Genomic DNA, 14,166 nt, shown 5'->3' with positions numbered 1-14,166 from the left:
CCTGCCCCATGGATGGGGAAAATAAATAAAATTTTTATATATTTTAAATACAGAACATGTACATAATCCTAGTTACATTAATAGATATTGCATTCCATCTGCAAAGGGAGTGTTTAGCTATTTTTTCTGTTCTGCTGTCCTTTCTCCTGCATTTGCCTAAAGGCTCTCAGTAAATTACACTCCAAGTAAATGACTGTAATTTACCCGTTGAATTCCCTTGTTCAGGAAAAGCACACACAACACATTCCAGCATTTCCACAGCTCAAATTTACTATTCTGGATGTCAAGAACAATCCACGGGCAGTAATTTGAAACTGTTTGAACCTTCAAATAAGGGAAATTAGAAATGTTTTGAGAGCTAAGATTTTCAGTGAGGAGATAAAACCTGATAAAAATCTGTAACAGTTCAATTCCTTCTTCTTTATATTTATAAACAGGACATTAAATGTACTGTTAAGCTATTGGTTACAATGCAGTGCTTCCAGCATTACATTGGAGGGGATATTAATCACAGAGGTGAAAACATTTTTGAATTAGGTAAATATGTTTTTAAAAAACATATAGTAATAAAAATAAATGCAGATGACCTTACAAGAAAGCAGTGGACTAAAACATTAAGGGTGAAGCCTGGCCCCAGTGAAGTCAGTGGCAAGACTCCCATTGACTTCAATGGGGTCTGAATTTTGTGTCCATCCAAACATGAAATTCAGCTGGTTGGTTATTTTTCAAATTGTCCTGAAAACATAGCTACAATTCTAGAGGTAGGCAAATCATACAAACTAAAATATTATCTAAACCAAGGATTTAATCAATATCTTCAGTGATTAAAATCAAAGATACACACAGGTTTATGGTAAATTCTCACACAGGATAGTTCCCAGTGTTCTAGGGCCTCTGTTTTGAATAAGCTACATGATAACCAATAGAAATACTTCTCACTGTTACCATACTCAAAAAAACCCTACAGTTAAGCACACTCAGTAACCAAAACAGCCTATTTCGCCCTGTCTAAAGGCAGGTTTTCATATGGTAAAACTGTTATAAATCCTCATTATCCTAAATAAAATTACAGCACTTTAAACATTTCCAGGGAGAACATTCTCTCTTCTAAACAACTACCTTAGCGAGTAATAGGGAGCAATATGGTTGTACTTGTGTCACAGTTGGAAGTCTTTTTAAACTGTCGCCCTGCTAGCAAACCAATTCTACATATTAAAATGAATGGATTGCTTATTTCAGGAGGGAAAATCATTTATAAAATCAGGACTATTATTAAGATACTGTGACTTATTTCCTCTCCAAAGTGCACACGAAGCAGATAAATGAAACAACTTATGGACATCCAAATGTCTTTTCTCCATATCACGATGTTCTCTTTCAAATGAGTCATCCATCTGTACAAGTAAATTAAAAATTGATCTAGATCCTACGTACAAGGAGCTGAAGTTTTACACATTTTCATATTACAAACAACTGCAGACCTCACAAACATATAGCATGGGGCTTTTATTTCTAAAATATAAACGCTTGTTCTCAGGTATTCCCTATGAGCACAGTGCAGAAATCCAAAGGCATACGTGCAGTACCTAGGCCATAGAGCTGTAAAGGTACCTGGTCGCTAACAGATTTCTACCATATACGTGGAGTGTGTGATGGGCAGACCTCCTCCTCCTCGGTTGTCCTCTTAGTCTGAAATCAGACCCTGGCCTGGCTTTATCGCCTGTTTATTCGGGACCCTTTAACAGATTCCTTGTTTGAATTAAATCTAATCAAATGATCAGCTAATGTACCACAGCAGGTTTGGGAGCGTGTCCCTCATAGTCATTGAGTAAATTATAGGAACACTATAATTTGTTGAGAACATGTGCGCATCTTTCCACAAATTCATACATTTCTGATTGCTGTTTGTGGGTTTCATTGATAGCAATGTGGACTTCCCCACAGGCCTTTGCCCTGGATTGCTGCTGGCACAAACATGCACCGCTTGGAAACCTACACAACTCCTGAAACATGTTTAATCCTGGGGTTTAAAAACTTTACACATTAATGATAGGGAAGGTGCCTATTCTTGAACTAGCTAAACAGCCTCACGGTAGGTTGTCCAAAGCACATGGTTGTCTAGTACAGACTTGCTTTCCAAATACAAGGGAGCAGTTTAGCCAGGAAAGTATGTGAGATATTCCTACACCAAATAAAGTTTGTGTGCAGTGTTTCCGAGGCTGAGGTTTGTCCGTCTGCAGATCCTTGCTTACTAGTATCTCCTTTTTCATTCCTGTGCCCAACCCAGACTCTGGCAGTTCCTTCGAACCCGTTGCACCTTCCACTATAGGCATGTTAATAGAAACAGCAAGGCAGCAAATAATAAAGTAATTAACTCCTCAACCAAGAAACTATCTATTCTGCTGTTTTTGACTGAAAATTTCTTCGTTAATTTCCAGTCATTCACATTATCTATTCTCCTAATTGCAAACCGGGAAGAATTGTTTTTCCAAGTTGTACCATAGCTGATGGCAGTAGAACCTATGCACACATAAAAGCTTCAGTTTCTAATGTCGCTGTTATCAAGCCAAAAACAATTACACCCATTTGAATTATGGCAACCAATAAATTTAGATAATCACCATATGCAACATAACATTTTGGCACTTGAACTAAAAACTCTTGTAGACAACTATAGATTGCTGCTAATGCCGAGCGCTCTTGTCCTACCCAAGGCTGCCAATAGAAATGCCAATGCTGCTGAATACTGCTCATCCTAGTAATGTTGTCAGTGAATGGCACATTCACACAGCCCCCAATCCTCTCTTCCCAGGCATGGTCTTCTCCAGCTGCAGCTTAATTTCCTGTGACTTGCCTAATTACTGTAATTAAGGATTAATTGCCATTAATTATTCACACATAAGCTCATCGCAAATCATGGGGTAAATGTCTTATGAAAGCTGCCATACAAGCCATGTATAAACACTCTGGGATGCTCCAGGCAGGAGAATCTATCACTCAGCCCTGAAGCAAATCTCTGTGCTTCTCTTACAAAAACAGCTATAACTCTCAGAAACTCGACAGTCTTTGCAGGTAAGCATTAGGTTACAAAGCATGTTTTCCTGTGGAAGCCACAACGGTTTTATTAGGACTATAAATGCTGTTTTATTTTTCCAACTGCTATTTTTATGCTTCCATTTTTATTCTACAGTGTTCAGTTTAGGACAAGCCTTTGCTCGGAGAAGGGATGTTTGCAGCCGCTGCTCCCCAGCCCCCTACCCCATGTCAGGTTGTTCCATGGGGTTTATAACATAGGACCATGTGACTGGGATCCGCATGCTAACAACACAACCTCAGCTCTGAGACTGGGATGAAAACCGCTTGGATTTTCCAAACTCCCAGCCTCCAAAGCCGGAGCGAGCGCAGCCCTCAGACAGCAGAGCATCCTGCTGCCTGTGCCAGAGAGAGGGAGAGAGAGAAAATCCTGAAAGTGACAGGGAACAGCTAGGAGCCAATGACCCCATCGCTACGTGAGCGGCCCGGCTCTTTTCAGGGCTGCATTTTAACCCCGTGCCTTGCTGTCCCGTGTCAAAGGGAGAAGCAGGTCTGTGTTGGGGTAACCGTGTTCCCCCCGGGGCGGCTGTCAGTGCCCCCAGAGCAGGGTCAGGCGTGTAAGGCTTCAATCGGCAGCAGAATGAACCGCTGCCGGGTGCCGGGCACGGCTGGCGGGGATCCCGTGTCTGCGCCGCGCAGCGCCACGACAGTGCCCCAGCACACGGGGGGAGAAGCCGGCAGGATGTGGTTCTAATTGTTGCGTTAGTAACTTCTGCAGCACATTAATGCGTGAAACATTTTCCTTTCGGTGCATCAGTGGGTGTGTGTCTGAGTTAAACATTTATGGTAATGGCCCTGCTGGCAGATCTGTAATGTTTCAAAGACGCTTGTAGAACAGCTTCTTTCTAACTACATCACTTAGCAGCTCGCTCCCTCTCCGCTCCCTGATCTGGGGAACTGCTCCACCAGCGGCTCGGCTCGGCTCGGCGCGGGCCAGGCACCCGGCCAGGCGGCACCGCCCCGCCCCGGGCCGTGTCCAGGGCTCTCGGGAACAAGACGCGCCAGCACCCGGCCCAGGCGGAGCTCGTGACGCGAAACAGCCGCCAGACGCCCCGGGCCCGAGCGGCCCTGACCCGGCCCCGGCGGGGGGCGCGGAGCCTGGCGGCAGCTCGCAGCCCAGACCCCGGCCCGGCCCGGCCGCTCTCGGAACCGCGCCCGGGGAGGCGGCGGCGGCCGGGCCGCAGAGACGGACGCGGGGCCGGGGCCCCCCAGCGCCGGCCCCGGGAGCTGCTCGGGCCCCTGGTCTCCGGCTCCCCGCGCGGGTGCCGGGCTGGGGGTTCCCTGCGGTCCCCGGGCGGGTCAGGGAGTCGGGCCGCCCGCAGGGCTGGGGGAGTCCCGGGGTCGGCGCACACCCGCCGCCGGGCTCTCGGCCGGGAACCCCCGGCTGCAGGGCGCGGGAGGCCCGAAGGGAGCCGGGCCGGGCCGGGGATGAGACGCCGGGTCCGGCCGGGCCCGGGGACAGGTCGCGGCCGCTTGCGGGGAGCAGGAGCCGGCCGGACACGGGTGGGCATCCAGCGGCCCCCCCAGGGAAGGAAGCTCGACGTGGGGACTAAAATGAAACCTTCCCTGCCCGCTAATCTCCCCTATTCTGGTGAGAGCCAGGCCTCTGACAGAAACGCTCTTCTTCCTGAGATAGGGACTAACTCTGACCCAGGACAAGCATTTCCCTCTTGGATTAATTACATTTGACACCCCCTCTTGTGAGGAAAAGGCGGTCTGACCAGAGAGAGGCCCTCTTCTCCTGAGCAGATATGAAATTTAGCAAGCCTCATTTATCCTGAAATGTATAATTCAGCACATGGCATCTCTGTGACACAGGGACAGATACAGGGGTTTTAATTCCTGGGCATGGGATCCTGGAATCAAAAATCAGCCTTTTTTTAAAAAATCGCTCTTCTCCATAGACTACTCCACATGGCTCCAAAAATCAGTTTAAACTTGTCTGGAAACTTTTATAATAAACATTCCTGCAACATAATTTGATGTTTTTAAATGAAAGCACCCAAGCTAATCTAGACAAATTAACAGATGTCCTCCTGAAACAGTTAGAAACAAAGAAATGCAGATGCGAACATCATCAGCATCCAAATGAGTTCTTGTAGGACCCTTGAAGGCACATCTGAGCGTGGCTCCAGCCTGTATCTACCTTTCAACTTGCAAATGACAGTGTCACCAAACACTGTCCTTCCATCAATCAAGCTGGGTCATGAATATACAAAAGGCAGCAGAGAAGCTGGCTACCTCCTGCAGTTCAACTTGGCCTAATTATCTAGGCCTTTCTTTTTGTTACAGTCTGAAGGGTATACACCCAGTCAGCTGTTGGGCAGCCCGAGGCCTAATCAAGGGAGGTTAGGCGTACTGACCCTCATGTGGACAACGAATGCAAGTTAAATGTGAGCACCACATGTCATCTTTCTTATTCATCATTATAAAACTTCCCTCCCCTTTCAAAATACCAATCTGCTGCCATTTTCAGACCCACCCCCTCCAAGCTGTCATTTCAGTGTGCTCGCTGCCAGTAGAATGAATTAGCATGTGCTGCTATTCTCAGATGCGTCCCTCAGATATGTTAGCTAATGACCTCCCCCCAGAAAGTGGACCCGACCCTCAATGTCTCATCACTGGTAACACAGGTTCGGTTGGACTCTTTCCACAAAGAGGAACTATAAACATTCTGATGGATGAAACCCATAAGGATCCCTGGGAAAGGGCCCTTTTCCCGTGAGAGTGGGCCTTCCCAGCTCTCGTCCCACAACAACCCAGTACTTGTTTGCTGTTTTAATTTAAAATATCAACTACTTAACCACAGCGTTCCTCAAGCCGACTCAGGGACTCCAGCAGGAAAATGTCCATTGACTTTTTGAATAATTACCATCTCAGCACCTCAGGAAGGCCTTCTGCCCCAACTAAAAGGACTAGTTTGAAGTAAACTAGTTCCATCTGCTTTTGTGGCATATTAATGTTTTGGGGAGGTTCTTTAAAGAGGGGATAGGAGCACAGTTAGTTACTGCACTATCCTTTCACCCACAAAGACTGAAATCCTGCCCTTTCTTGCATCTCTCGTTTGGCCATCTCTCCTCGTCTCCAGAGTCTGTTTGCCACATCCCAGAGGTAGCAAATAGCGGACACAATTGTTTTTTCTGCTCAGGTGAGGCCTATTCTTGGAATAGTGTAATAGTTTCATATAGAGCACCTTTGAGGTGCATTAGCAGAGATTTGTGGGGACCCAAAGCCAGACGAGGGCATCCAGACTGAATCTTGGCTGGTTCTTTACTATGCAGGCTTTACAATTCACACAATTTCATTACAAGTTAGATACACCTGTATTTTAATTTCATTCAAAGGATTTTATTTCCCTTGGAGGAGAAACCCCTCACCCCACCTGTTCAGTGCTTATAGATATTGTGTTTCACTACAGACACTTCTGGGGTTACGCAAAACTGCACTTACAGAAAAAGTTCCGTAAGTTCTGTAAGCTGGGGTTTTTTTGGTTTTGTTTTGGGTTTTTTTGCGTAATTGTCGGGTATACGTTCCCAACTTATGCAAAATTTGACTTACACAAGGCGTTCCAGAACGGAACGCTTGCATAAATCGGGGAGCGACTGTAATTTCATTTCCCATCATGTAAAACAATGCATTTTACCTGCGGAATTATTTGACCCTATACAGTCACGTAGCTCCTGTGCTGCCTATCTGCACAGGGATGAATCTCACCCACACTGACTAGTATGCTGGGTATTCATATAAATACTCCAAGCTTTAAACAGCGAGGACGGCCATTGTCAGGGAGACTCCTCAATTCAAAGGCCAGAAGGGACCACTGTGATCATCCAGCCTGACCTCCTGCATTGCATAGGCCAGAGAACTGCCCCACAATAATTCCTAGAGCAGAGCTTTCAGAAAAACATCCAGTCTTGGTTTAAAAATTGTCAGTGATGGAGAATCCACTCCGCCCCTTGGTGAGTTGTTCCAATGGTTAATTACCCTGACTGTTAAGAATTTGTGCCAGACTGAGATGAAGATGAGACGGAGAGGCAGGGAGTCTCCCAAAGGTCAAAGGCCAGAAGACCAGTGTTTCCTGCTAACAATACCGTGCAGCTGGAACTCTGCAGCCCAGATCTGAATTGTAGCCAGTTTTCATGGTCTCATTCTATTCTACGGAGAATCGGAGCTTAGTAATATCTGACTAATGCAGTTTCTAACACGATGGGGAATGGGGCTTGTTTGGCTTCAGAGTATTAGTTCTAAATGCTAGCAAATTATTTTAAAATCGATTAAATGAAAATGGAGAGATTGGGAACTGTTTCCCCTTCAATGTACACATTAGGAACCAAGAGTGTAACTTCCCAGAATCGGGATGGGGCGCACTGGGACTGAGCAACCCTAACAAATGTTACTCCTTTGGTAGCAGAGCAACTAATATGGCTCCTGCTTTCCAACCCATCCTCAGCCAAAAGCAAAGGGCTTTTCAGAGAGGGGTGGTGTTATTTACATAGCACTAGAGGTGTGTCTGGCGCTTTAGATACACAGGAAGTGCAGGGCCCTTCCCCAAGAGAAGCACTCAGAGCTAGTGGTGCCCAGGTCAATCTAAGTACCTCGATGGCCAGAGAAAGGAGCTCACAGAGTACATGGGACACAACACAGCAAGGGATTACAATAAACAAAGGAAGCAGTGCAGGAAGACTGCTAGCCTGTAAGAGCCTATGAGTACGATTGCTAAACATGCATCTCATAGTTTCAAATGCAGTATGTTAACATTGGGGACAGTACCAGTGATGGGAGGTTTGGGACACCAATGAACGGCTAACTGGAGTGATGAGTTCTGAGCAGCGATCTGAAGGAGAAGCGTGCGGATGCACAGCATACAAGGATAGGGATGAACTTCCGGGCATAGCAGGCTGCAGGAGAAAATGGGCAGAGGCCAGGAGAACAAGACTGAGGCCTGCCCATTCACAGCAGGAAAAGTCTGCCTTGGAGCCAACAATGTTGACAATTCACATTGTTTTGGGACAGTGGCCACCAGAAGGTGCTACTACAGACAATCTTACAGATTATTTTACTTAGCGTGTGAGCTATGTAGAGTCCTTGAAGAAATGCTGTAGCGTTAGTTTTGTGATGCAGTTTCTTTTTAGCAGAGGGAGGTGATGCAAACAAGAAGAGTGTGTGTTGTCTGCCTTAATCTAACTAGAGTCAGTTCTTGGGGCAGAGTTGCTTCCTGGGAACCAGGCATTGTGTATTTGGACTTGAGATTCCTGAAAGAGAGGATTTGCCTGTTTGCTATTTGTGACTATCTCTGCACCAGGACTCCATACACTGTAAATAAACAAGTTACACTAAGAAATACCTGGACTCCATGTCACTAATTTCTCCTCCATCAGCAAACCAACGTGCAAGGACCCAAAATCTGCTATCAGTTGGCTTATGAGCAACAATATAAATGATCATAGGTATTTCTAGGGCTCACAGCACGTTAGTAATAAAATAAAATACATTTGGAGTTTTAAAAATACTAGAATAACTTACACTTTACAGTGATTTTCATCCTGAAGTGCTTTACAGGTAGCTTATATATGTATGAATATGAGAGAGAGCAGGTGTGATCACTCACCCAGCACTGAAATGCAGGCACACGGCAGCTTCTCTATACAGCAACCCTGCAAGAGAGGGTTCATTCTCCTTTAATTCAGGTGAAGTGAAGACTAACTTCTCCACGGCTATGGAGTAATTTAAGAGGTGCAGAATGTAATTCCCCAAAGTGGAATTTGGCCAGGACACCAGTGCTAACCCCTGACTGCAGTGAGGATGCCATGGAACTTTATACACCTGAGAGGTCAGGGCTTCCGTTTTAGGCCACAATTGGTGGAGGATAATTGCACATGGATGTGAGTTGGTCATGTGAAAAGGAAGCAAGAAAGGACACCGCATTTCAGGGTCTGCATATGCAGAGGCCTCACGTCATGACACAGAAAGGCGACAATTTCTGTCTATATAGCTCACAGTGTGTTCCATTGTGGGCCCTGGTTATCAGAAAGAAATTGACAAAGCTGGGGGAAATTCAGAAAGAGCAACACCATGATTAGAGGCTGGTGAGCTCGCAAGGAAACCTTACAAAGAGATCTAGCCTGCAGAGGCAGTAACAGAGAGAGAGCCTAAGATGTGATGATGAGAACATATCCCTGGTCCTTGAGAACAGCCCTGAACTGCTATGAAGATGAACTAAGAGGTCTCTGCTATATGTGACTGCCACGACCATGCTAAGTCTAGCACTAACTAAGAGTCCACCACCTCGTGAATGGCCTACACCACTTCCGGCAACACCCAGGGTTTTTCCAAGAGGTCCTACCTGGAAATGCTGGCCAGGCCTCGTCCTAATTAGCTTGTGAGTGCTGAGGCGACTGGCTCACAGAAAATCAGACACCTATGGGCATGCACCCGCTTATGTTTTCCTTCGGTAATTGGACAAATATTTGTTAGCATGTAAAGACTTGTGCAGCTTTCGGGGAAAAATGCATTTGTGAAGATAAAACTCAGCACTGCCCTGCCCATGAAATGTGCCCAAACATTCACTAATACTCAGACACCAGAGGAGAGAAACTCTTGTCACAGGTGTCCAGCAAGAGGAACGGCCACATTAATGTACCGAGTGCATTCCAGCAGTGCCCCCCCCCCAGGCAGTCCAAAGATGAGCATCTCCAAGCTGAACTGCATGTGTCACCTCTCCCTGACACATCGGGTCTGGACTTGGTGTCTCAAGGGATGTTCAACACCAAACACATTCAAGCAGCTTCCCTGGATTTACAGAGCATCGCTGATAAACTGTATCCTTGAACCTTCTGGAACCACAGGGGCCTGAGCTCACCTATCCCACATTACACACCAGGCGTGGAGGCAGCAGTGAGAAGGGAGAAGGCGTTGGATGAGCTACCTGCTCCCGTGCTGAGCAGCGAGGTTACATGCCAGTGGGGCTCAGGGGCTGTGAATTAGCTCAACACCTGTCTTGGGGCGGAGAGAATGTTTCCTTGGGCCCTGCTGAGAAAGGAAAGGGCCTTCGCTAGTCTTCTCAGGAAGAAGGGAGAGCCTGATTTGCAGCTTCTGACCCCACAAAGAGGGAACTCCTCTGTTTATTCCCTACCCATAGGAAAGAATGAGCACTGCTTATATGGGCCCTGCCAGGGAGGGAATCAGATGTCAGATCGGCCTGCCAAGGAAGAGCTGTGAAGATCTGTTCCTTGCCCTGCAGGGATCAGAGACTGGCTTATTTTTAAGACACTTTCTGATGATTCTCCCCCCTCTGTAGGGTCAGTGACCCCTCCCTGCAGTGGCCTTGGTAGCACCATGTCTGCTGTGGTCTCTGGCAATGCATTCACTGAACGTTCCCTTCCTGTTCCCAACCTGCTAAGCCGGGCCCAGTGCACAACCTTGCACGAGGCTCCATGGGGAAAAGAGGCAGGAGGGCAAAAGCTCTTCCACAGGCCAGGCTCAGGGGGAGCTTGGGGTCAGACGCACGTAGCTCCTTGGAGACAGGGCTATTCACTGCCCCAAGGAGCTCACGCCAGGTCTTCAGATCAATGATCTGAGCTCGTCCCCTTCCCTCCTCAGAAGGGAGTTTGAAGATTTTCAAACTCTCATTTATGGAATGGCCTCAGGGCCAGGGAACGTGACCTGGAAAGGAAACATGGCGAGGTGCTGAATCCCACACTCCAGCTGGAGACGGGCAGGCTATGCTGCCGGCACCTCTAGCGCCTACGCTCCAGGATACAAGCCGAATTGCTGTGAAGAGGGTTAAGAGCTGGTGCAGACGGCTGCACGTAGGAAGCCGTTTGCAGCGCACAAGGTTTCACTGGTCCCATCCTGTAAAATCCAGGAGCTGTGCTATGTATTCTTGGGCACCTTATCTAACTGATTCTTTACACGTATACAGATAGAGCACTCTCCTAATCAAGGGCATGTATATCCCTGCTGGTATGGAGCTCCAACGGATGGACTGCAGCTGGGGGTTCAGATTCATCTTGGATCAGTTCTTTTCTCTGACTTAAGATCCCATTTGCATGAATCCAGTTCTTCCCCAGGGTAGGTTTGGGAGCTCTCACCATCTCCTCCTCTAATGACCCAGAGACTTTGCGGGAGTGTTTGGAATTGCCTCCCCCAGCCCAGCTGAGGGGGATAGGTAACTGTGTCATCTCTGACAAGCAATCGTTGTTGGAAGCCACATTTAAAACCCCCATCTCCTGGACTGTCCATCATGGATATGAGGCCTCATCACTCAACCAGAAGATCCTGCCAGGCGGGGGCTAGCTTGGTACTTTTGGCCCTTGCACATGTGGTCTGAGTCTCAGGCCCCAGATGCCGGAGGCCAGCGGGAAGGTGGTCGACACAAGGTGAGGTGAAAGATGGCTGACGTCTGGACTAGCAATGGAGGGTTTTAGATCTTGCAGAGGATGGAGTGCCACCCTGTCGCTGGAGCAGGGAGAGAAGCAGCACCGGATGTGGAGCCGACGTGCTGAGCGACAGGAAGGACAGTGCAGGATTGACAGTGATGGGGAGGGGGTGAGGAGCACAGTTTGAGAGGAAAGATGAGGAGCCTCTTTGTGGCGCACGGGAGGCAGAGGCTAGAGCAGGGGTCGGCAACCTTTCAGAAGTGGGGGGCCGAGTCTTCATTTATTCACTCCAATTTAAGGTTTCGTGTGCCAGTAATACATTTTTAGAAGGTCTCTTTCTACAAGTCTATAATATAGAACTAAACTATTGTTGTATGTAAAATAAACAAGGTTTTTAAAATGTTTAAGAAGCTTCATTTAAAATTAAATTAAAATGCAGAGCCCCCGGACCGGTGGCCATTGAAAAATCAGCTCATGTGCTGCCTTCGGCACGCGTGCCATAGGTTGCCTGCCCCTGGGCTAGAGCCATCTCCACAGAGATGCAGGGGCATTTGCCTTTTCTCAACACATTACCCCTGCCGTGCGCTTCCTGGTCAGACCAAACATGGCACCAGCATGGGCTAAGTCACATGATTCATGCCAGCCTGCACCGCCAACAACTGCAATAGTGTCTTTTGCTATCACACATTACACCTGTGGGAAGAGCCCCTGCAAGCCAGAAATTCTGCAGTTTCCACGAGAGCCAGTTACCTCCTCCTTCCCTTGTCCTGAGCTGTTGTGAAGTGTTCCTGCAAGCTCTGTCTGTCAGGGAGCAGGTGACCTCATGCCAGTATATAGAGGGTGTACAGTGGTTTGGGAGCTTTTCAATTGATAGGCATTATGCAAATGTAAAATACGTCAAGGCTAGAAACTTCCCAAAGAACTACAGAAAATGAAGAGCCGTGTTCATCTAGAAACACAGAGCAGGAAAAGAAACAATCAAGTCCTTCTCTTAGAAGGTCCATCACCTTATAAATTATAGTAAAGCTGGACTTAAGGTGTGAGAATTTTAATGCGTCCAGGTATTTACTGCTGATAAAAGCTTATCAACTGATGGGAAAGGGCTGAGATATTGATCTTGGCCAGCTATAATGCCAGTCACAATGCAGCTTGTGTCAAAGGCCTTACACCTTCCCCCTAACCTGCACACTCATCCCCATTCCGACTTGTTCAGTCCTGGTATTGCACTCACAACTCAGATAGAGCTCTCACTGACACCAGGAGTTGTGTGTGTGTGTAATGCACAAACACACACACACACAAAAGGGAAACTTAATCCTAAACGTGAGAATCACGATCCATACTCCGTTTCCCTACTCAAGGTCCCATCTCAGTGCTGGCAATAGGAATTTATACAAAACTTTATTTTAAGCAATTAATAGATCAGAAGTGAGTTACTGGTTAATCTAGGAAATGACCTTTAAGAGGGAAATAGAGTATACAGAATCTATCACAGAGAATGAAAGTAAAAACAAAATCTGTATCTGCTTTTTTTTCCCTTTGGTATCTGATTTTGCAAAGTGTATGTTTACATTTTTCTTAAAAACAAGAGTTCCTTGGAAATACAGCATAGATCATTCACTCTTGCAATGTGTGTACTTATGATAAATAATAAATATGTAGCTGATAAATGGGAGTGTGCAATTGGAGGACATATTTTTTATTGAATGGCTGACTAAATACTCATGTAAAAGTCATAGCTTGATGCTTCTCTTGCCCTGGGGCTGCAATAATTTATTGCAGTAATTTATGCACACCCCTTTGCAAAGGGAGAGATTTATATATTAGACATGGGACAGCCCCTTCTCTAGCAGGCTCCTCCCCTTCTGGACTAATGTACCTCTTGTGTGTATAATTAAGAATTGCCAAGTGAGGTCACAAAGAGCAGAGATCTGATGAATCACAAACACAAGCATGCTCGGGTGGGAAGAGCATGGGGGTGGAAGTGCATGGAAAATGGCAGAAGAGGCCAGGTTAAAATTAACTCTCTACCCTGCACTATCGTTATGGTGTTTGGTGTCTTAAACCAAGGTGTGGTAGGAGGAAAAATCCTAGACAGGGCCTTGCCCCCATTGGCTGTGCTGACTCCTCGCCCCCCACCAAGGCTTCCCCATCCACTTCAGTCTCCAGTCCTGGCTTGCATTCTACTTGTGTCCGGCAGGCTTTGCGTGAGCATGTTTGTCAATCACTGCTCAAACGGCTGCATGCAAAGCCTGCGGGGGCATAATTGGAACAGAAGCCGTCTGCCTGAGCTGGGGAAAGCTGGCTGGGGAAGGAGCTCAGGTAGGGGAGATAAGCTGCTTTCAAAAATGCTACAGAATCCGCAAGGTGGTGCCGTGCCATGGAAAATATAGCTCATGTTATACACACAGACACACTAAAAAGGGTGAGAGAGACACATGCACAATCTATATTTCAGAATTGTCATTTTTCTCCATGAAACACTCAGCACACTGCCTATGTCACATACGTGATAGATACCTTCCATGGGCCTGAACCTATATTCTTTGCACACGTTCTCTAGTTGGGGAGGTGGGGGGAATCAGCTTTTACATTTGGCTGTTTATAGATACATAGAAACCCACACATTCTCTAAGCCCCGAACCAAGAACGGGTTTTTTTCACGTGCCTTGAGATCTGCTGTGATTTAAATCCA

General features: G+C 46.8%; 1 protein-coding gene across 5 annotated transcripts in view; it reads right to left on the bottom strand.

The window, feature by feature from the left end:
- PBX3 (PBX homeobox 3) overlaps window positions 1-14,166 on the bottom strand; it is a 157,456-nt gene that overhangs the window by 69,372 nt on the left and 73,918 nt on the right. The gene's annotated exons all lie outside the window — the stretch shown is intronic.

This window comes from Trachemys scripta, chromosome 17 (assembly GCF_013100865.1).
Source record: "Trachemys scripta elegans isolate TJP31775 chromosome 17, CAS_Tse_1.0, whole genome shotgun sequence".
Classification (NCBI taxonomy): domain Eukaryota; kingdom Metazoa; phylum Chordata; order Testudines; family Emydidae; genus Trachemys; species Trachemys scripta.
The sequence above is the reverse complement of the archived record's forward strand: the minus strand, read 5'-3'. Positions and strand labels throughout refer to the sequence as shown.